Source organism: Acomys minous (genome assembly GCF_964271855.1).
Source record: "Acomys minous genome assembly, chromosome: 14".
Lineage (NCBI taxonomy): Eukaryota > Metazoa > Chordata > Mammalia > Rodentia > Muridae > Acomys > Acomys minous.
In genome coordinates this window covers 19,478,106-19,499,833 of record NC_140496.1, presented here as the reverse complement: position 1 = coordinate 19,499,833, position 21,728 = coordinate 19,478,106, and the positions used below count along the sequence as shown (strand labels likewise).

The 21,728-nt window shown below is 48.9% G+C and overlaps 1 protein-coding gene across 4 annotated transcripts in view; it reads left to right on the top strand.

The window, feature by feature from the left end:
- The window catches only part of ZFHX3 (zinc finger homeobox 3), a 277,513-nt gene that overhangs the window by 18,985 nt on the left and 236,800 nt on the right, over nucleotides 1-21,728 (top strand). For 2 of the 4 annotated variants that reach the window (XM_084756934.1, XM_084756935.1), the window contains exon 1: nucleotides 19,328-19,679. The exons of 1 other annotated variant lie outside the window; for it this stretch is intronic. The gene's annotated coding sequence lies outside the window, so the exon portion shown is untranslated. Of the gene's footprint in view, nucleotides 1-8,448; nucleotides 8,547-19,327; nucleotides 19,680-21,728 lie in introns of those variants that run through there. One more of the 4 variants, XM_084756937.1, reaches the window with a different exon arrangement.

The following is a 21,728-nucleotide window of genomic DNA, read 5'->3' as shown; positions in this document are numbered from 1 at the left end:
CCCTGAAGTTAGCTTCCCGCTAAACCGAACAAACACCCACTCCCACCTCCTTAGTTAGTAGGGTCTGCGGTCCCTCCAGTGAGTCCTCCACTCCCCACCTCGGCCCTGAAGGCTACAGAACCGGACTTCTTCTCCATCACCTAGGCTGGGTGGGAAAGCCTAGGACTTGGAAGCCTCTAGTGTCCTCCTGCAGCCAGCCGTCAGGGTCAGGGACTTCTTCCTGGGCAGCCCCACCTCTGATCCCTGAGGGGCGGGGGTGAGACATTGGTGGCCCAGCAGAGCCTGGAAACTGACCGGCTGCAAAAAATCTACAGAATCAGCGGCCCCAGCTTGGGGGTCGCAGCGATGGGGAGGGAGAAAGGGCTAGGCCTGAGACAAGTGGGTCCGGGCCAGGGGTTGCACCCGTAGCCGCGCCCTCTGCTTTCCAGCTGGGGCCCGGGTTGGGCGTAATGGGTTTTCTAGATTCCTGCAGAAGAGCAGTGACCGGGTTGCTCCTCTGGCTAACCCATTTCCCCTCCTCGCCGAGGGGCCCCAGGGACCTGTCATGCGCGGACCTGCAAGGGGCGCCTGGGTTCCAGGGCTGTGGCTCTTCACTGGCCTAAGCGCTCCCAATTGGTGTCTTCAGGGTCCAGAGCCCCCTGGCTTCCTCCTGGCAAACCAAGCCAGAGGGCAGGAAAGGGTCCCGAAATATCGGGCTAGGCGTGCCAGACATTAGCGGATGCGCGCTCTGCCTTGGAGAACCGGGATTCTGCATCTTGGGGAATGTCGGGATTCTGGAGATTATGGTTTGGGGGACCAGGATGGAGGGATTTGAGGAGGTGACTGATCTTCACAATGTCCAGCCCCCAGGTCGGGGCTGGAGGTAGAAAAACAGATACAAAAAACGGGGTTAAGTCCTATCCTGGCCACTGGAAACGGGCGTCGAATGTCGCTGCTACCCGTACTGTGCTCTGGAATGTACTGGCAGGCAGCTGTGGCGGTAAGGGCGCGGCGCCCGAAGCACCCTGGGGGCCAGTGTCCTGTCCTATGCCGGGCCTGAAGGCCGCCCAGAGAATGTGGTTAGCTGGAGGCACATCCTAGGTGCCCCAAGCCTGTTGCGTCCTGGACCTCTCAAGGGACCTCGCGACGCGACTTGCCTCTGCCCATTATCCCCATCCAAAGGCGGGCCCCAGATTTCGTGCCTTACGCACGCTGCAAGATCAGATTCACCTTTTCCTCTGTTCTTAAGAACGGGAAACAAACGAATCACATTATTTTTTTTCTTTAGAAAAAAAAATCTGTTCAGTGTCCTTTGTTGCTTAAATTGTCCTTCAAAATTTTTTTCCAACTTCATTTGGAAAAAAAAAAAAGAAAGTTGATGTGTTCCCTAAACCTTGATTTTCTTTAAGCCATCCCTATTTAGACGTGCAGCCGGTTACCAAAGAGGTTTTCTGGGGCGAAAACAGCGAAATAGAATGAGAGGGAGGACACAGACTGGGAATCTCTCATTTTAAATCCCATTACTGGCTTTGAGGAAAGGAAAAAACAAAAAACAAAAAACAGGAAAAGCTAGTCCGTCCCCCACTGATTTCCTTTACTTCAAAGATTTTCCTCGCCCCTTAAATCAGAAATATTACGGCACTAGGTATTTCTCAAGGAAAAAAAATGCACACGTCTTTTTTTTTCCTGAACATGTATATGCGATATAGGTTCCTTTTTACGTTTCTCAGCAAAAGAAAAAAAAAAAAGAGGGGGGGTGGACGAGGCACTCAATTCCCTTGCCATTAGACAAGCCATGCCTGCAAGAAACGCAAGCATGGATGTGGGGGTGGGGGTGGATTGCTCAGCCACGCATCTCTCCATTAGCGGATGCCGGCCTGTCAACAATGCACGTGCCACCATGGGCATCCTCTCCCCAGGCCAGCCCTGGTGGAGCACTCTCACAGCTCTGCTCTCCAGACCACCCACCCCCCACACTCCGCCCGCGCTTCTAGGGGCTTCCTTTTCTTAGGCGGGCAAGCAAGAAGCTTCCATCATTCTTGGCATTTCCTAAAGCGAACACTGTCCAACCAAGGGTCTCTGTCCTGCAGCTGTTCACTTGGTTGAGTTGTTGATTGTGATGAGGTTGGTTCTGTCTCCTCGTCCACATTGGCTTTAGATGCAGTGCAGACTTCTGGTACCAAAAATGGAAGTCAGATCACAGTGGTGCAGAACCCAGGAGAGCCACGGACTCCATTCCTCCTACTCCTCAGATTGGACTTCCAGATTTCCATTGCAAAGGAATGGAGGAAACTGGGAAATCCAACACTACCCCTGGTGCTGACAATACGCTAGGTACTGAAAATGAAGGCAGGCTTTATCGATAAGAACTCTTTTCAAGAACCTGACACTTAAGTTTGGGGCTAATTCTTTAAAGTTTTGAGGGTTTTTTGTTTTGTTTTGTTTTTGGTTGTTTGTTTTACGTCTGAGAAATAGGATGTAAGAAAGAGAGAATGAAATATACCCATAATCCATGTCCTGGGGTTAACACTGCAGAGTAGGTTGTGGTCTCTTGAATTGGGAGTTCAAAAGAAAAAAACCCCACAAACAAACAAACAAACAAACAACAGGGCTTGTCCCCTCCTCCCTGCCCCAGAGACGACACCTCTTTAGAGACCAGCTGTCAATTTGGTTTGATTTCCGAGGTTTGGAGGCTCTGGCAGGGGCAGGGGCAGGGGCAGGGGCAGGGGCAGGGGCAGGGGCAGGGGCAGGGGCAGGGGCAGGGGCAGGGAGGCTGGAAAAGACAGACCTCAGCTGCTTTTTGGACCAGCTGGGCTGCTCTTTGCCGGGTAAGCACAGGTTGTTTGAGGGTGATTTGCCTGGGGGGGGGGGGCGGGGGCGGCGCACATAAAATAACGCCTTGTCGTAGGCTTTCATTTTCTCCTTCTTTCTGCATCATCCACCTGTCTCCTGTCCTCCAGGGATCAGGGGTCTGTCAGCCCTTTTCCTACCCCCAAAATCTTTTTCTCCTCCTCCTTCTTCTAACTTTCCAAAAGAACTATTTTTCTCTCATTCTCCTAAATGCCCAGCCTCCTGGGGCGGGGGGATTTGGGATGCTCATTCTTAGCTAAAGCCCATCCCACGGACACCAGCTGCACCCCCTCCCCAATCCCGAACTCACAGGACTTGGATGCTAATACCTCACAACTCAGCGCTACTGTTGTGTGTGCCAACACACAAGATTGTATTCTTTTTCTAGGGAACCGACTAAGGAACAAATTTGAATTTGGCGTTTTGGTCATCTTTCAGGCTTAAAAAAAATTTTTTTTTAAATGAAAAGTGTTCTGGGGGGCAATGTGAGATGGGAGAAAGAAAACATTTGGCCAAGAATGTGGGCATGAAGCAAGAAGCTGCATGTAATGGACCCTACTGTGCCCACCCACTCAGGACTGTAGGAGTCTGAGGCGGTGAGGGCCGTGTTCAAACTTCTTCCTACTAGGGGCATCCCAGTCTTCTGCAAAGGAGAAGGAAGGTTGTTTTTAATTATTTTTTTTTATTTTTATTATTTTTTTCCTACATTGGCTTCTTCTTCCCTGGCACACTGAAGACAAACTTTCAGATTTGGTACTTAGAACTCCAGCACACATGGGTTTCACGGTAAGGGCAGAGCTACTGAAAGAGTAACTTGGGACACCCAGAACCACGTCCCACAGCCCTAGGAGTGAAAGGGATCTGTCCGGTTTGTCTGGGGGTCAAGGGGTGGGCTGGGACCAGGAGAGGGAACGGATGGAACGCCACGTGCTTGCGCCTGGCTGCTGTTCTCTCCCCTCTGTCCCCAGCTCTCCCCCCCCCCCCCCCATCTTCTGCCATTTCCAGAGGCAGGAGAAAGGTGATCTCGGACTTGACCCCTAAATCACAGCAGCCGGTGGCTGCACCTCGCTCTGGGATGAACACAGCCCCTTCCTTGGGCTCTGGTGGCTTAACCCTTTCCTCCCCGGCAGCCCAGAGGCCCGGTGTCCGTTGGCAGAGACTCAGACTGCTGCACTGTCAGCAGCCTGCCTCCCACACTTTGCACCTTGAAGCCAGGTGGTGCAGAGACCACAAAAGGTAGACTCACAGAAGGCTGAGATTCAGGGACGCTGGGATAGCGGGCACAAGCCCTGCCAGGGAGCCTGTGGATGAGCGAGCGGAGTTTAGCGGGGAGTGAGGAGGGATGTTTGGATCGTGTTAACTACTCAGACAGATGCACTTCGGCATGTCTGTATTTATGGAATCCATATGTTGTCGTGGCAAATGAAAAGACGGCAACACATACATACAATAGGCTTAGAATAACAATACACATTTAAAAAGAGACCGAACATTCTTCACCCTTCAACCCTTCCCTTAAAGCGTGAACTAGAGATGTTCAGAGACTCATTCTTTCAACCTGACTTGGTTCCACGCTGGGTTTTAATCCCCCCCTCCTTTTTAACGTGTCCCCAGTCATCCTTTTGAGGGGGATTCCTAGTGCCCAAAGGTAGTCTCTTTCTAAGAGAACTATCCTAGCACACCCCCCTCCCTTTACCCCTGACATTGGCCTATTGCATATTTAGCCCTTGGACCAAATAATAGCTACTACAATCCCATATTTTGAAAACTGTAGGGAAACAGATTTATGCACAAATTCAGCATCTACATCTTCTTCATTAAAACAACATTGCTATGTTATATTTGCAAAGAAATGGCTTCAAACAGACCTGGAAATATAAATCCTCCAGTGATAGAAAGCCTCCGATAGCTCTCTGTACAGTATGTATGTATGTGCACACCTTGCATACTTGTATGCACACATGTATTTATACACAGATGAAAAGGCATCTAAAGTCATTCAGATGTCTATTTATGTACCCCATTATGCATATACCTTTGTTATCTATAGCCATTTATTTGAAAGAGAGGCAGAACAACACAGATAGCAATGCAATGTTTAGCCTACATTCCACTTTCCTCCCCACTGTAAAATGCCTTAAAAAACAGGTTGGTCTAAAAATGTTCTGCCTTCTTTCCAGCTAAATAAAGGATTTAGAGTCTAGATTTTTTTTGCACCACCCCCATTTTGTATGTAAAATAATCCATAGAGATGCTGGTTTACCATCTAAGCATTACTGAATCACACAAGATTGGTACTTCTCCTTAGAACGAATTTTCTCAGTAAAATTAGCATAAGTATTTACAAGATTAAGCTGACATTTTCCTATAATTGCAACATGAAATAGATTTATATCCAGAATTTTTCCCTAAATAGGAGCTTCCTCCACACCGTTTTCTTTTAAACATAAGAAACAGGCTACAAGTTCACGACTCCTGCTATTTACATTTTTTAAAAAATGGTATTTAACTGGTTTTTCAACATCTACAAAGAGAAATGTAATTCTGCTGCATCCCTAAAAAACAAAGTAACAGATTTACAAAGATTTGTGAAGACAGAGAAATAGGAAGCAAAACATATTTCTGATGGGCTGAGCAGTTTTCCTTACCTGGTGTATTATGGAAACATTCAGAATTTACCAGCCTTCCTTCAGTCAGCTACATTTTACACTGACCTGTATTTTGAACTGAAAGGAAAAAAAAAAAGATTAACTGTTGCCAATGAAAATTTAAAAATAATAATCAGAAACCGGACAAACTGAAGGTAAAAAAATACAATGGCTACAATAAAGATAAATATTTATTTAATCAAAGGAGAGGTTGTATTTGGACTGTAGGAATGTTTCATCCCCCCCCCCCCCAAAAAAAAGCCAGAAAGAAAAAAGCCAGGGTCTTCACACGCTCCTGGAGAGTCTCCATTGTCCAGGGCTATCGAGAGCCCAGAATGGTATTAACCTCACAAAAGACACATTGTGCAGGGGACAAAAAAAGCCCCTTCTTCTACAATAACTTTTAGCTTTTTTATTTTTAGAAAATGACAAAGGTTTTGCAAGCACTGACTGGTGAAACCTGTAGTAAGCCAGGCTAGACTTGGCTTTATTGATCAGCTGTCCCGCATGGAAAAGCAACCAGGAAAACTTTGAATGGCAACCCAGATTTGGCTCATAGAGAAGAAACCCCTTATTTTTCTAAATGTATTTTCTTTTTCTCCCCCCCCCCATGCCCCACCTAAATAAAACAGCATTATTCCCAGAGTGAATTCAGAAGGATTAGATGAGGTAACTGCAAAATCCTAAACCGTTTTCTCCCCCTAGTCTTGTCTAAGAAGCTGCAGTGGTCTTAAGAGCATTGGACAATCTCTCAAAATGAAGAATTGCTCTCTAATCAAACAGATTTCCTGATTAATTCCCCAAATTCCTTCTTAGATGAATAATCTTGGTAGGATGGGACAAAAATAATTGCCCCCAAAAAAATAAGTTTTAGCGAGCTCCCTCCCAACCTGGTATTACAGGGTTTTACTTGTTTGCAAATCAGTTAAAAGTGCAGATTGCATTTTTATTTCATCACAGACAGTGCAATTTCAATGGCACTAGTTCTCACGTAGAACTTACATAAATACATACTTGTCATTAAAGAATATATTCAGTAGTCAGTAGCAATGGTGCGATGAAACTAGGAGAGAGAGAGAGAGAGAGAGAGAGAGAGAGAGAGAGAGAGAGAGAGAGAGAAAGGGATTAACTACGTCTAACTCTTGTTCTTCCTGCATTTATTTGCTTGCTTTTTGGAGGTACCATACCCCAGCCTGAGTGATAGCTTTGATGTACTGGGAATCCATAGACTAGCAGGGTCCCTGGCTGCTGTCTTTGATTCTAGGGATCTCCTTTGGGCTCTGGTGGGATGCGCTGTGCCTAGTTTTTATCTGAAATCCATCCCCTCATTTCAAGCCCTTTGGCTTCAAGACTGCTCCAAACTCTGGGAGGTAGCTATAAGATTTTTTTTTTCATTAGGGATGGGGTATGTAATTTCCCCCTCTTTCTACACTCTAGACCTTTCCTCGCTATTTAAAGATATTGGCTTTCTTTCTTTCTTTCTTTTTTTATGAATTTTGTCTGAAATTATTTTTTCACTGCCTTTATTACATCCCTGCTTTTGATGGCAAAATAGCTTCCTGTGTTTTAAAAACATCTGCTTTCCAGGCTTTCTACACGAGAAAATTGATTTTACTTTTTTCTTAAGTCCAGAAAGGTGGAAAGTTGGACTCCTTTTTGAAGGCAACTTTTCCCTTTCTTGTCTATCTTAAACACACACCCCCTTGCAGTTCTGCCTCATTTTTCTCCTTTCATTTCTTCTAATCCTCACCCCCCTCCCCATCCTCTGTCCTTCTAAGGGGGCAGAGGATACTAGACTGCATATTATGCCAGAAAATAAAATGAACATACAGATTTTTGTCTAGTCTATGGTATATGTTGAAGTTTTTTCCATATTTTCTTCCTTTATCCTCTGATTTAAGGAGAGTTAATTTTCCTCTGTTTAAAAAAAAAATCCCTGATTTGCAATTTAAAGTGGCCTCCATTCTAAGCCTCGGGTCTTTCCCTTAAACCTCTGTTTTAAGCTGTTCCACGCCACTATTGCCCCCCCCCCCCACCCCGAAGATGCTCTATTCCTACTTAATTTAAGCATTGCTGTATTTTCTAGAAAAAGAAAAGAGAACAAGGAAGAGAAATTATAAGAAAGAAAGAAAAAAAAGAAAAAAGTCTTTAAAAATCTTAGTCAGGTTTCTATTGTTGCTTCGCATTTCACTTCACGGTAGTGGTGCGTGCGTGTGTGCGTGTGTGTGTGTGTGTGCGCGTGTGTGTGTGCTGGTGTGTGTGTGTGTGTGTGTATGTGTTTTTAATACATGCATAAACTTTTGGTGCCTCTCTCCCTCTGCCTAGGCTTTTCTCCCATCCTCTCTTCCTGCTCTCCTTGCCCTGCTCATCACTTTCCCCTGGTTTTTTTTTTTTCCTCCCTTCCTCCCCTCTGCCTCCCTCCACCTCCCCCTTTTCTTTTTTGCTGAATCTTATTGATCCAGAAGGTGGCTAATTAGCCCTTCCCGTCGTGCCTGGGTAATGAAGCACATGCGCACTGAATTAATCACAGCCATTTTTTGCAGGAAACTAATTAGCAGAATAAAGATCCAAAGACTTTTTTTTCTTTTCACTCATCAGCTCCCACTTCCAGCGCGTCCCCTCCGACCGCTGCAGCCGCCGCCGCCGCCGCCGCCTCCTCCTCCTCCTCCTCCCGGCCGCAGCCGCCGCCGCCGCCGCCTGCTTTGCATCCCAATTACAGCCTAGAGCCGCTGCCGCCGCCGCCGCCGCTTCTCCTCCGTGGCCCCTGCCCGCTCCGGGGGCTGTAAACTCCCCGCCAACCATGCTGCTCGGCGGCAGCGGCGGCGGCGGCTCCGGCTCCCCGGCTGCGGCCGCCTCCCGCCCCGGGCTCCGCCGAGCGCGCTCCAGCTCCGCCGCCGCCGCCGCCAGCAGCGCGTCCTCCGCCGCCGCCCCCCGCCAGCCGCCGCTGCTGCCTTGATGGGCTCCGCGGCCCGAGCGCCTCTTTTCGGGATTAAAAGCGCCGCCAGCTCCCGCCGCCGCCGCCGCCGCCAGCAGCGCCGCTGCAGCCGCCGCCGCCGGAGGAGCAACCGCGTAAGTGGCAACTTTTCCCTCTTTTTTTTTTTTTTCCTCCTCTTCCCGCCGCCGCCGCCGCCTGCTCCTCCTCCTCCCGCCGCCGCCCGGACGCGGGGCTCCTCGGGGCGCCCGGGCTGCTTTGCATGGGGCTCGTCCTGCCCCCTCCCGGCTCCCGCGCCCGGTCGCCGCCGCCCGCGCTCCCCGCGCCCGCGCCCTGCTCGCTCGCCGCGTCCCGCTCGCCTGCCCCCTGCGCCAAACTTTCTCTTTCTCTTTTCTTCCTCCTCCTCCTCCTCCCGCCGCCGCCAAGCCTGGGCCGCCCCCTCCTCCGCGGCCCCCGCGCAGCCGCCGGCGACCCCCGGGAGGGTGGAGGCGCCCGGGGCGAGGCCCGCGCGGGGACTTTGGAGGCGCCGCCGGGCAGGGCAGGGCAGGGCCGGCCAGGGTACGGGGCCCGAGCAGAGGCGGCGCGCGGCCCCGGGTCCCCACGGCCAGACAAAGGCAGCGGCTGGCGGGGGTGGGGGTCCCGGTTCAGCGTGCCCCCACCCCACCCCGACTGCGCCCCACCCCGAGCGGTGTCCGGGCCCTTGGGCGGAGCGCGCGCCCGGCCCGGAGCAGCCCCGCCGGCCGGGCGCCTGCCTTCCGTGCGGGGCCGCTCCGGGGGCCGCGGAGCTCCGTGGTAGTCTGGGGTCCAGGAGGGGGCGAGGCGGCTGCGCCGTGCTCTACCTGGGCGCTCCAGGGTGAGCAGCGCCAGGAACGCGCAAAGGGGCCTGCGCCCTGGACACTAGGGGCTCCCGGGGATCGGGGCCGCGCCACCGGCCAGGGCCGGAGACAGCCCTGCTGGCCTCCTCGGCCAGCTGAGTTGAGAGGCAGACATCGGATCGGAGGACTTTTTTTTTTTTTCCTCCTCCCTCTTCTCTCTCTCTCTCTCTCTCTCTCTCTCTCTCTCTCTCTCTCTCTTTCTCTTTCTTGCTCATGCGAAACTGGAATGTTTACGTTCGGTTCCCCACTCGCACCCCTCGCCCCACTCCACTAGATGCAGAAAAGCACGTTTCTAATTTTACGATATACATTTTAATGTATAGAATCTTTTGCATGTCAGTTGTAGGGTAGGTCTAAGAGTGTTCTATGCAGTGCACCTGAATTGTATATGGAGCTATTAAAACAGTATTTTTTTTTACTTTGTGAATGAAGATGTTGCTCAGAACCTGACTTTTGTGAAAGGTGCAATTCCTTCGACTGTGGCAGATTCCTTGATGATGAGTGCTTTAAAAAAAAATCCACTCTTAACTTTTCCCCCTTATAACTTTGAAATAGGGGAGATATGACAATTTTTATTGGTTTCAATTATTGAAACTTGATCTAAGGACTATCTGGAAGAAGGAAACTGATTGCCATTTTCTGGCCTTCTGTTTGGTGACTTTTAAAAGGGAGGCTTGTTAAATACCTTTGAAGAATATGACACGGTGATGTCTTGGCTATAATGCAAATTACAGAACATAAAATCACTTTGGAATTTTAAGAAAGGCTCAAGCCCTGGGGGGAGTGTGGCATTGAAGATTTATTATGTTTTTTAAATAAATACATACACACACACATACACACACATATATATTTTTCCTACCTGCCTTGGGTGTATGGCTAGTCACTGGCCAACTTTTTCAGAGGTCCTGGGAAAGAAGCTTGGGAAAGTAGTAAGGGAGAGATGGATCAATCTGAGTAATCAATAGGACAATGTGCTGCAATCTTGTACCTACATTTACTGTAAATTTCTACAGTACTTCCACAGTACCTGCAGTGTAGGTGTTCCAGTGCCTTGGGTGGTTTCTTCAGTGGATTTAGAGGCAGATTAACAATGTAGGGGGAATCCACTCTACAGTGGCTCATGTTAAAAGCCCTTTATTTTATTGGAGAGAGAGAGAGAGAGAGAGAGAGAGAGAGAGAGAGAGAGAGAGAGGAGAGAGTGTGTTTGTGTGTTAGTTTACATGTGAGGATTTCAAATGCTGAACCTCAGAGTGTTAACTGTCATGAGTTGGTGGGAAGTGGGATATCGCCCAGGACCTCACTGATAGGCACAGGGTTATTGAATGTTCAGCCGTTCCTCTTCTCATGATGTTCTGTTCGATGTTTTAAACTAGTACAAGCAGAGGTAGGAATATAAAAGAGTAACCTGCTAGAGATTGAAGCAATATCAAAAGAGTGGTTTTGTGTGTGTGTGTGTGTGTGTGTGTGTGTATGTGTGTGTGTGTGTCTGTGAGAGAGAGAGAGAGAAAGAGAGAGAGAGAGAGAGAGAGAGAGAGAGAGAGAGAGAGAATACACAAGACAGTTATTTTACAGTCAGTTCTGAATGCTTGGTGGTAGGTGAATCCATATTTGGAGATTATTTTGAAATAGTCTTGGAAAGGGTTCAGAACAGGATTTCGCAAAAAGTGAACACGAAGTCATTTTTTGAAAGGATTGTGCTGTGGGGAGATGAGGTATGGGCAGGAAAGCAGTGTAGACCAGCAGCCTTCCTTTTATCTGTGTCTGCCGCCCCCCCTCCCCCTTGCGTCCTAGGTTTTAGTTTTTAATTACTTAATGCTGAAACGCACTGGGCTTATATAAATATTTGCAAATGCTCTTTCCTATTGATTTCTCTGAATAAACTGCCCTGCTCTGGTCCAGAGAGGAGGCGATTCAGATCTGTGGACTTTTTAAACATGCAGTCTCTGCAGGAGTGTTTGTGTATGTGTATGTGGTGGTTAGAGCTGTAGGCATGAAGATGTGGTGGTGGTGGTGGTGGTGGTGATTGAGAAAGCTCCAGAGGAGCTGGCCTTATGGCCTGGGTAGCCCTGACAGGGGTGTGTGTGTGTGTGTGTGTGTGTGTGTGTGTGTGTGTGTGTGTGTGTACATGTGGGGTTTCTGAATGTATTTGCACTCAGACCCTCAACCCCCATGAAATATGGAATGGTTTTCCAGGGCTTGGTGACTGCTTTTTCCTCAGGGTCACACTGAGTGCTAATCTGACCAAGGTGCAGCAATCCTGCAATGGGGAAATAAAAGCATATACAGAATGGGGTCAGGTCAGCTGCCCAGAGGCCAGAACCCCCTACAGCTGCTTTGATCTGTGTGTGTGTGTGTGTGTGTGTGTGTGTGTGTTAGGCTCCTCCTGCCATGTTACAGATTGTGCTTCTCTCTCAGGTGTTAGCTCAGTAGCTTAAAGGCATCAGAGCCTGCGACTGCATAGACAAGGCTCCCAGTGACACCAGAAAATCCATAATACTGAATCCAAAACAAAACCAGGGAGGAGGGGGAGGGAAAAAAAAAAAACACAACCCATTGAGTTCAGGCAAATAAGGTTGGGTCTCCAGATGCTATTACAAAGCAGCTTTGAATATGCAAGACAGCGCACAAGACCAGTCATTGCAGTTACAAAAACTATTAAAAAAAAAAAAAAAAAGAGGAGGGAGAGAAAGGAAAAGGCATGTTTAGGTTGTAATTTGTTAGTACAAGAAAAAGGATACTACATAAAGCTAGCTGCCCCCCCCTCCCCCCCACCCTTCACCCTCCTCCCCTTTCTGGCTTCACACAGAATCCACTCACCCTTTAGAGATTGTCTACTGTATAGGTCCTTTCATTAAAATCTTTTGGGTTCAGGAAGATTGCTGCAAGCAACACATTTTCTGTATCTTCCCCCCCTCCCTGCCCCCCCCCCCCCCCGCCTCCATCCATCCCCTTTATCATGGAGGAAAGTTGGCAAGGTTTCTGTGGTTTGCAGTTACACAATATGTTATCATGTTTTTAATCACTAAATCATTGCAGTGGTTATAGATTTACAGTCTTGGGGTATTACAGAGAGAAGCATCGTGGCTGTATGTACGCTTTTAAATTACACCAGTGTAAGCATGGCCGCTATGAATATGGGCGGCCGACTCCACCTTTCTACACCCCCACCGCCATTACTCCTTTCTCCTTCTGGGATTTTATTTTATTTTGTATTTTTTTAAAATGGCTTGGTTTGCTTAAGAGAGAAAGAAAGAGAGAGAGAGAGAGAGAGAGAGAGAGAGAGAGAGAGAGCCATTCATTCTTTCCCTCCCATTCTTTGTTTCTTCAGCCCCCCCACCCCCACCCCCCAGAAGAAATAATTTTCATTTTAGACCTCTAACCCCAGATAAGTTAGAATTCAAACTCTTGACACAGAACTTTGGGGTAAGACACTGCAGAAATAATGGAAAGTGTGGATTTCCTAAGAAATTCTCTTGGCTCCCACATCGGCCTCCGGAGAGGGGATGACGGTGGTAGTGGGAGGAGGCAAGCCAGAGCTAGTGGCACTAGGAAGGTCCTGTCACTGTGACCCTACTTTCAGCTTCTGTTTTTCATATTATTATGTAACAGAATCCTTGGCAGCATTAAAAATTCAGCATTACAAGCTGATTGTAATGCTGCCTCATTAGACGACGCTGTCTGGCCTTGTATTAAGTGAAACATAGCGCATGGCTTTCAGATTATAAACACCAATAAATATTAAGAGGGGGTGACCAGCAACTGGCTTTTTGTCCCTAGCTGGGATTTATGTCTACTCCCATCCTTTTTTTCATCACCGCCCCTTCCTCAGCACCCCACCCCCCAACCCCCCACCCAAGTAACCATCATGCGCTTCCTTATCCAGACGCCTATGTGTAGACCCTAGTGACATTTAGCAAGGCTTTTTATAGAGTCCTCTTGTGTACACAAAAGGTTTGGAAGTTTGTTTTGTTTTGATCTGCAGTAAACAGGTCCTTCACTTTGCTGATGTCATTTCCGTTCATATTTGAGTGTTTATTGTGCCTCTTTGCTTGCAGGGCCCTCTCTCCCCTCCCTGTGACCTTGCTGTTTGGTCAGAGCTCTGTGCCTGCTTTGGGAAGGGGGAGGGGGGGGTGTGTGTGGGTTCCCTGAGCAGCCAGGTCTGGCTGGAGGGTCAAATGTCTTTGCTTTGGCCTAGGTTTTTTTTTTTTTTTTTTTGTGCCTAGCCTGGGAAGACACTTCTAGCGTGTTAATCTGCTTAAACACTCCCACATCCACTTGCCCCAGTATTTCCATGGCGGGCAGTGATTCATCCCGGCTTCCTTTGCTAGTGGCACCACCTCCCCTGGCCCCTGCCACACCTTGTCTGGGTTAATACATACTCAGCATCCACTTCTCTAGGACCTCCCTGGCAAAACAAAACAAAACAAAACAAAACAAAACAAAACAAAAACCAAACAAACCACGAGCAAGCGAGCAAGCAAACACAACACCGCTGCCTCCACTCACTGATGATAACTGAGATTTAGATTCATGTCATTAGCTTATTTCATGCTGTGAAAAAAGAAACTGTTTCTAGGCTTTGTCCCCCCCCACCCCCACCCCCACCCCCACCCCAGCAACCCCTGTCCTGTTTCCTTTCTGCTCTAACCCCATAATGCTCCTACTTTTTTGCAACTAAAGATCAATCTGATGTTACTAAAAGAAAGTTACACTGTCTCTCTTTTTCCTCTGATCTACAACTGGATCCCTCTTCCAAAAAGGGGGGCAAAAGTAGAGTGGGAAGCAGGGAAGGTGAGAAGCAGGCTTATGCAGGCCCCAAAGGCCCTTCCTCTACTAGGATGGTGGGGTTTACTTTTTTAAAAAATGTGTGTGTGTGTGCATATACTCACATATGTATATACACAGACACATGTATATACACATACATATATATATATATATAATATTATTGTTTTATCCTTTTAGGTTAAGCAATAATAGGGAGAGAGAGAGAGAGAGAGAGAGAGAGAGAGAGAGAGAGAGAGAGAGAGAGAAAGCAGTCATTAGGAAGTCCCCTGAACTGCTTTCTAACTAAGAAGGGTGAAAAATGAAGCAGCCTTGACACTTGGCTCCCTGTGAAAGCCGGGTAACCTCTCCCCCTTTCCATGGCCCCGGCCTTTTGTTCCTGGAGAACGGAGCTAAGGTACTTTTTCTCCCAGACCAAAGGGAGCAGGCAAGGCGTCCCCTTGTGAGCGCATCGCCTTTAGATGGCCTGCTCATGGTTATTGTCAATGCAGACTTCCCCAAACAATTGCTGCACGGAGACACAAAAGCAAAAACATTTGTCCTATTTTTTTTTTAACCTCTTTGTTTTAGTTTTTTTTTTTTTTTAACCCATTCTTTAAATTTCACAGTTTCTATTTTGTCCGCAGAGAGACAAACGGAACAGCGTGAAGCACATTTCACCCGTAGGCCTCACTGGCGATTGGGAACAGCCTCAATAGAAACCCAAATTCTAAAACACTGGCTTGACTTGGAGGATATGTGAAATTTCAGCTGGGGGGTGGGGCAGGGGAACGGCTGTGAATCAGATTAGCGCAGATTTCCAACAAAAATGAACTGCAGTGAAGAGATGAGTCACAAAAACAGGGTTCTAGAATTTCTTGGGGGCAAAGCGTGGAAGGGTTACCTTTTGTTTATCTCCTAGTATCCTGTCCACTACTTAAAAGTGACCACTGGCTAGGGAAAAAAAAATTGAAACCTATGTGGAATTACTCATTAAAAAGAAAAACAAAACAAAACAACATTCTGGGATGGGCAGCTGTGAATATGACAGAATGCACTGTTTAAGCTCGGGTGGGAGCCGGTTGGTTATACACAGTGGAACTGATACTGCGTTGAGATGTTTTTTAAACTAGGATTTATATAAACAGACAATGTCCCTTGTCCCTTTTCTTTTCCTACCCCATTTCCTGTTTCCTTTCTTCGCCCCCCTTCCCCCCTCCAACCTCAGTCCTCTCCAAGACTTCAGTGGTTTGCTGGTCACTGTGAAGGGATGTGTCACCGGTTGGGAGGATGGCTCAGGAACAAAATGAGAAGTTCACATTCCCCCCCCCTGCCCCCCCCCCAACTTGGCCAAAACAAAGCACTGCTCTCTCCTGCAGCATGTAGACCCTTGACTGTGACGTGGTCTTTAAGCATCTGTCTGCCTTGTCATTAAAATCCTCAATTTCAAGGTTTAGAAACACAAATGTACAAATCCCCCTGGGCATAAAAGTCTTGCATGGCAAATTCTCTTTGCCCTGTCAGGGAAGGAAAAAAAATTTTTTTGTTTCCAAAAAAGAAAAGAGAGAGAGAGTGTATGTGGTGACCTATTTGCCTAACATATAAGAATAAGACCGTTTTTAAGGCAACTTCTGTGTGTTTGCTTCCTTGATACTTTGGGCTTTGCCGCTTAAAATTATTTTGGGAAAGCTCTTTTGAATCACAGATTTAAAAGAAGATGACTCACTTGTCTTTCTTGTGTATGTGATTGACAGGTTTAGGAGCCGAATCGGGAAGGTCAGGTAAATAAACTAGATAACATTGCATCCATGATGGGGTAAAAATTAATCTATGGAATCAGCTCTGCAGTGATACATGAAGGCCTTGAGGTTCCTGTCAGGGAAATGTGAAACAAAACGTTGTGCATAGGCTCTCCCCTTGCATGCGCTCCAGCCTTCACTAGCTGCTGCCTGGAGGTTGGTCTGTGTTCTGTACCATACCCAGGAGGCCTGGGCACCGCTCCCCCCCACCAGGCAGATACCTGGCCACTAGATAAAACTACCTTGTATTAGTGGATGAGTTCAGATCTTGGAACAAAATTCAGATACAGATGTATTCGTATTTATTTGGGGGGACATGTCTGTGTGCATCTCGGCCCGCCCCCCCACCCCCACCCCAAGTTATAGCCTCCAGAACATTTAAGCACAGTTTTAAAATCGAGGTGGATATATAATTTAATAAAAATAGAAGGTTCTGGAAGAATTAGACACATCTACCTAAACCCAGCTGTGCTCTGAAGAGGGGCTGGAATGCTGACATCCACTGTCTCCCCACTCAGGGATCATATTTAGCTTTGCCGAAGTGAAAGGATACAGCATTAGTGACTGAATTTGGGGGTGCTGGGCCAGGTTTGGCTGGGTTGGAGAAGGGTGATTTATCAGCCAGCTAAGCATTAGTGGGCAGACCTCTGGCTTGGAGAATGGGTAAGGGGAGGGGAAGAGAAAGGGCTAGTGTCCGTGGTTTATTTTTAAATATTTATCCTTTGGTTGCTGCCCATCAGGCTTTCTAGGTGAGCCGAGCCTGGGGCTAGAGAACTGTGAGAACTGTTGGGAGGAACTGGCTTTTCTGGCGGTGGCTTTATTTGTCATTGTGTTCAGGATGCCGCAGCCTCCAGAACATCAGGCTGTCATTGCTGGGCAGGCATGATTTTTAACAACAGGCAGCTGCCCTGTCCTGAGCTTGGGGACAGAATTAGCGACATGGATTTCACAGAGACTGTGTTTTGCAAATTCCCTCTGAAGAGGTCCTGTTGTTTTGGTTAAGGATGAAGTCGAGTGGTCCCTGAGGTAGAAGCACCCCAGCTTTTTAACGCAGTCCGCCATATTCATTGTGGTCCACAGGCTGTAGGTTACCTGCCTGTGGCTTACCTGTGAAATCTTTGCCTAGAACAAAGACAGGCTTGAGTAGGCCTCACCATGCGTGTAGCTATTGCAGGATTAAGATAAAAAAAAAAGGGGGGGGGTGTCAGGGTCATTCTTTCTCTGCTTGTCATGCTTCTGAGGTGTAGAAGGCCTGTCACCCAGGGCCTGGGACAGTGGCAGAATCCAGGCAGAGCCCTTCTGCCAGCGTCTCTCAGATTTTACTATAGCTCTTGTCTTGTGGTTTTTCTAGCTCTTTCATTTTGTCGATGCTATTTATGTGTCTCCTACGCCCCCCCTCATACTCACCCACCACGTTACAAGATTCTGAGGCCGTCCCGTGAATAAAACTCAGGAGAGAGCTGCAGAATTCAATTTTCCAGGAGTTAGAACATTCTCCTGTTGTCTTTACTTCCTCAGTTAGGCCCATGGCGTAGTTTCCAGGTGAGGAGCGAATCTATTTTTCCCAAAGAGATTTCCGGGGGGGGGGGCGGGGGACACACCGACGACAACAGGACACCTCAGAGTGAAGGGCCACGGTGCTTGCCTTAATGCCCGCACCACCATCTTTATGTATTATTCATAATCACTTTTTCAATTAAATTATTAATTGGTTTTCTTTAAGGTGTTCCTGACTCGTGTGGCTAACATAAATAACAGTGTGTTTTGAAAACACCACCTGTTCTTGAGCGGGAGGTCATGCAGTCTGAAACAGCCCTACAGTGGCCACACTCTGGCTCACAAGCCCATCCCTCCACCCACCCTCCTTTTCTGCCCCCCCTCCCCTTACCCCACCCCAAGTTTGACTAAATTTGGCCTCTGCCCTTCTTTGTCCGTAATCGGAGATGATTCCCTAGAGGCAGTTCTTTTCTTCCAAGACCCTAAGCTTGGGGGGTGGGGGTGGGGGATGCGACCGCTTTTGTGTGTGTGTGTGTGTGCTCAAATATAGACAGGGTTAGTCTGCGCCCAACAGGTTAGGTATTTACATAGATTTGAACCCGAATTCTATTGTACAAAAAAAAAATGCTTTTTACACAGGGACACGGTAGTTTTCGCCAACCAGCATCCCCCTTTTCCTCCCTGGTAGTGTGTGCTTAATGCAAATACGATTCCATACATTGTGTTCTTCGCCTGGTGAGCTTATTATATTTCTAACACTTGCATGGTTCATTATTGAGCGGTAGGAAAGGACTCGCGGCTGCAGGGGCAGCCTGGGTGGCTGGTTTTCAGAAAGAGAAAAAGCAGGTGTCTTTCTTTTCTGCGCTGAGAATGAAGACTAGATTTAGGAGGAGGGTGGAATTCTGTCTTGAGAGGACGGGAGACTTCCGGTGAGATTTCAAGGGGGGCTGCCTTTACATAACTGAATGTAAAAGGTGAACTTAGGGGGACCCAGAAGTGCCTAGCAGTTGCTCTGACCAGCCGCGGTGGCCCAGGTTCGGTTTGATCCTGGTGGAAGAGTCTCCCTGAGCCGGCCACCTTTTCTTGCCCTCTCTGAAATGCTGTGTGGCTTGTAAGGGCAGTCTCCTCTCTGAAGAAAAAAAACGGGTGGCTTCAAAATGCTTGTCCTCTTTGAATCATTTCTTCTCTTCTCCAAAACTGTCCCTAAACTCTTCAGTGGAGAGTAGGGGATGTTTTCCTAAGTTTCTGCAGCTGAAAAACAGAAGTGCTCTGTGAAGCAGTTAATAGGATGGGTGTGTGTTTCAAATAAATTCCTGTCCATATTGGCTAAAGTCCCCACGTTAGAGTGGCCTGGCTCTGACGTGGACAGGGCCCAGAGACTGATGGATCAGGGTTCGGAGGCCCCGACTGCGTCTTATTATTCTTTGCCTTTTTTTTTTTTTTTTTTTTTTTTTTTTTTTGTGGCTGAGGGCGCGTCCGTTTGTTTCAGGCCGGCCTTTGACTTTTGATGAGCGGTGCGGTCAGTGCCTCGCGGGGACGCGGCTTTGTTCCTGCTGGGCCGGTTCCTGGGTTGGTGCAGGCCAGGGCAGTTAAGGCTCCTGTCCCCAGGCGAGTGCGGCCCAGCCTGCCTCCAAGGCCAGTGCTGTGAGCTTAGGCCCAGCAGCCCCGGCCCTGCTCCTGTGTGTTTGTGCGTCTATGTTCCCCGGTCCCCGCAGGCGCGCGGGCGCGGCCACCGTGAGCAGCCCGGCCTGCGCCCAGCGCGACTGTAGATGTCAGGCTTTGCCCGGGGAGCCGAGAGGCTGCGGGGCTGTGAGTTTCAAATTAACCTTCCGCTTTGTTGCTGTGTAATGTGGATCCCCGAAGGCCCCCCGCCCCGCCCGCCCCCCTTCCTCGGGCGGTGCGCGCTGCAAACTGCGAGTTGAGCTTCATTTACATAAAGCGATTCCGGGCGGGCGGGCGGCGCAGGAGGAGGAGGAGGAGGAGGAGGAGGAGAGAGGCGGGCAGGCCGGGACGGGGACCGGGACGCAGCGCCGCGCCCCGTGGGTGAATCCCCGCCGCGCCTGGGGGACCTCCCTCCCGGGGCAGCCCGAAGATCGCCAGCCCGGGCCGCCACCATGCGCGCCCCGCCCCTGTCGCCAGGCCCCTCGCTCCTAGCCTGCGCCACCGCCGAGCCCGGGGGGCAGCGGGAGGTGGGGAGAATGCCGCCTGGGGTGGGTAAGTTCGGGGCTCCGCTACCGCTGGAATCTCCCGTTGTCGCGCTGGCCAGAGTGGTGGCCCCCGGACCTCCGAGTGCCTCCTTCCTCCCGGGGTGTACGGAGGCTTTGTGTGCCAGGTGAGTGCAGTCTCCCTCCCCCGCCGCGCGGCTCGCAGCCGGCCTAGCGCTGGAGGCAGGTGCTGCGAGTCTTGGCTGAACTTCCCATTCTCTTGGGGCATGTGGGGGAAGGGCAGGCTGGATGCACTTGAACTCCTAGATTCCAGTAGGATCCTACCTGGGCAGAGTGTGGCTAGAGTCTTCCGGGCACGGGATATGTTCCTTCTTCTAGCCCCTTTGCTTTCCTTCCTGACCACCTCCTCCTCCTGCTTTTGGGTTAGTTCCTACCTTCCTAATACTTGGGATATTGGCGTCATTGAGAACTTTTGAGTTCTTTCGGGGGGGGGGGAGAGAGAGAGAGAGAGAGAGAGAGAGAGAGAGAGAGAGAGAGAGAGAGAGAGAGAGAGAGAGAGAGAGAGAGAAGTCACTGGTCAGTTTGCAGCAATGTGAGGAATGTGCCTGTTTGGGGAGTAATTAAAGAGAGAATCAGTGTAGAGCTGGAGGGGGCTATGGAGATCATCTTTGCCGCCCTCTAATTCAGTTTGTTTTTCTGCCAGAGCCTGTACAGCATTTATCGGGGGCGGGGAGGGGGGGAGCAGAGCATACGAAGGAGAAGGTAAGGGTTTTTGTTTGTTTTTGTTTTTTAATTGAGTTAAAGAGGAGAAGTGTCCAAGTTAGGGTAACAACAAGGAAAAAGAATGCCAACCAGAAGTTATTTTTTTGTAGGCTTAAGAGAGAAACAGGCTTTCTGGAAAACAACCTTTTCTGCCTTGTACATACCTATGTAATGATGATGGGGAATCTTGCCCTCAGGGGAAAGCCCACAGCCCATACATGGCACGTTCAAAGGGACTTTCAACAGCCAGACTTAGTGGTACACGGCATTATGCTAAACTGGTTTAAAGGCAACCAGCCCGGCCAGGCCGATGGGCAGGTGAATGAATCCAGGAGGCCACCCCCCCACCCTTTGCATTGGTGCCATTCGTCAGCCTTTGAAGACTCTTGAAGCCACTGACATACAACCACAGAGAGTATAGGCTTTCCATCTGGAACTCAGGGGAGGCCTCTTCTGGCTCTGGCCAAACAGGGCCTGCCTGGCGGGAAGGAAGGCATTAAGGAAGGGCCCAGCAAGGAAAGCAGAGTTAAAAGCCTTGGAGAGAGATAGTGAGAAAGTTACACGTCATCTTCATCCACCTTCGTTTCATGCTCTGAGATCCTTGGAGACGAGTCACTAAACAAATCAGAGTATAATTTGAAGAGCACTGTAGCTGTGTGTGTGTGTGTGTGTGTGTGTGTGTGTGTGTGTGTGTGAGACTGCTTCTCTGCCATCAAGCAGCAGGTGCGGAGTTTGTAGAGCTGGCCCCTGGAGTCCCCTCATTCCTAAATTCAGGAGGTGTCAAACCTTCATGTTCTTTTAATGGCTGTGGTTTCTGGATAGGTTTCAAGGGAAACCCTAAAAATCACGAGTTCCAGTGGGCTGGGCCGGAGTGCTGTGGCCCAGACTGCGTTAAATAGGAAAGCATAGACCGTCCAAGGTAACCTGACCTAGGGAAGGCAGCAGGGAGCTGCTGGGAGCCTGTTTCTTGTTATCACAACATCTACTGGCAGACATGGGAGTCAGGGAACAGAGGTGGGCTAAGAGGAGTCTGGAGACAGATTCTCAAATCTCGTAAGGATTTTGAAAAAACAAAAAAGAAAACTGGGGGCCTTTGGAGAGAGGTGAATACCTGGATGTTTGCACACCTGTGTTTGTGTTCATCCCGTTTCGAGGGGTTCCCCAAGGCTCCCATACAGAGAGTGTACAGCCATGGAGGCCAAAAGCAACTTTTCCCTCCCCCTCTTTTCTAAACCACAGGACAAAAGAGAATGTCCCCATTTGATTTCCAGTATGGTTTTTCAGAAGACATGTAAAGTGCCTCTCAGAGTGGGCTGAGGGTCACACTGGGTCTTTTTCTTTAACTACACAAGTGTTATTCAACAACGTGGGGTCGGTGGCAGGGGCAAGCGCGCTCTCTCTGGCTCTTTAAACAGTTCTTTTGGAATGGCTAAGAGTTAAGTACCTTGAAGACC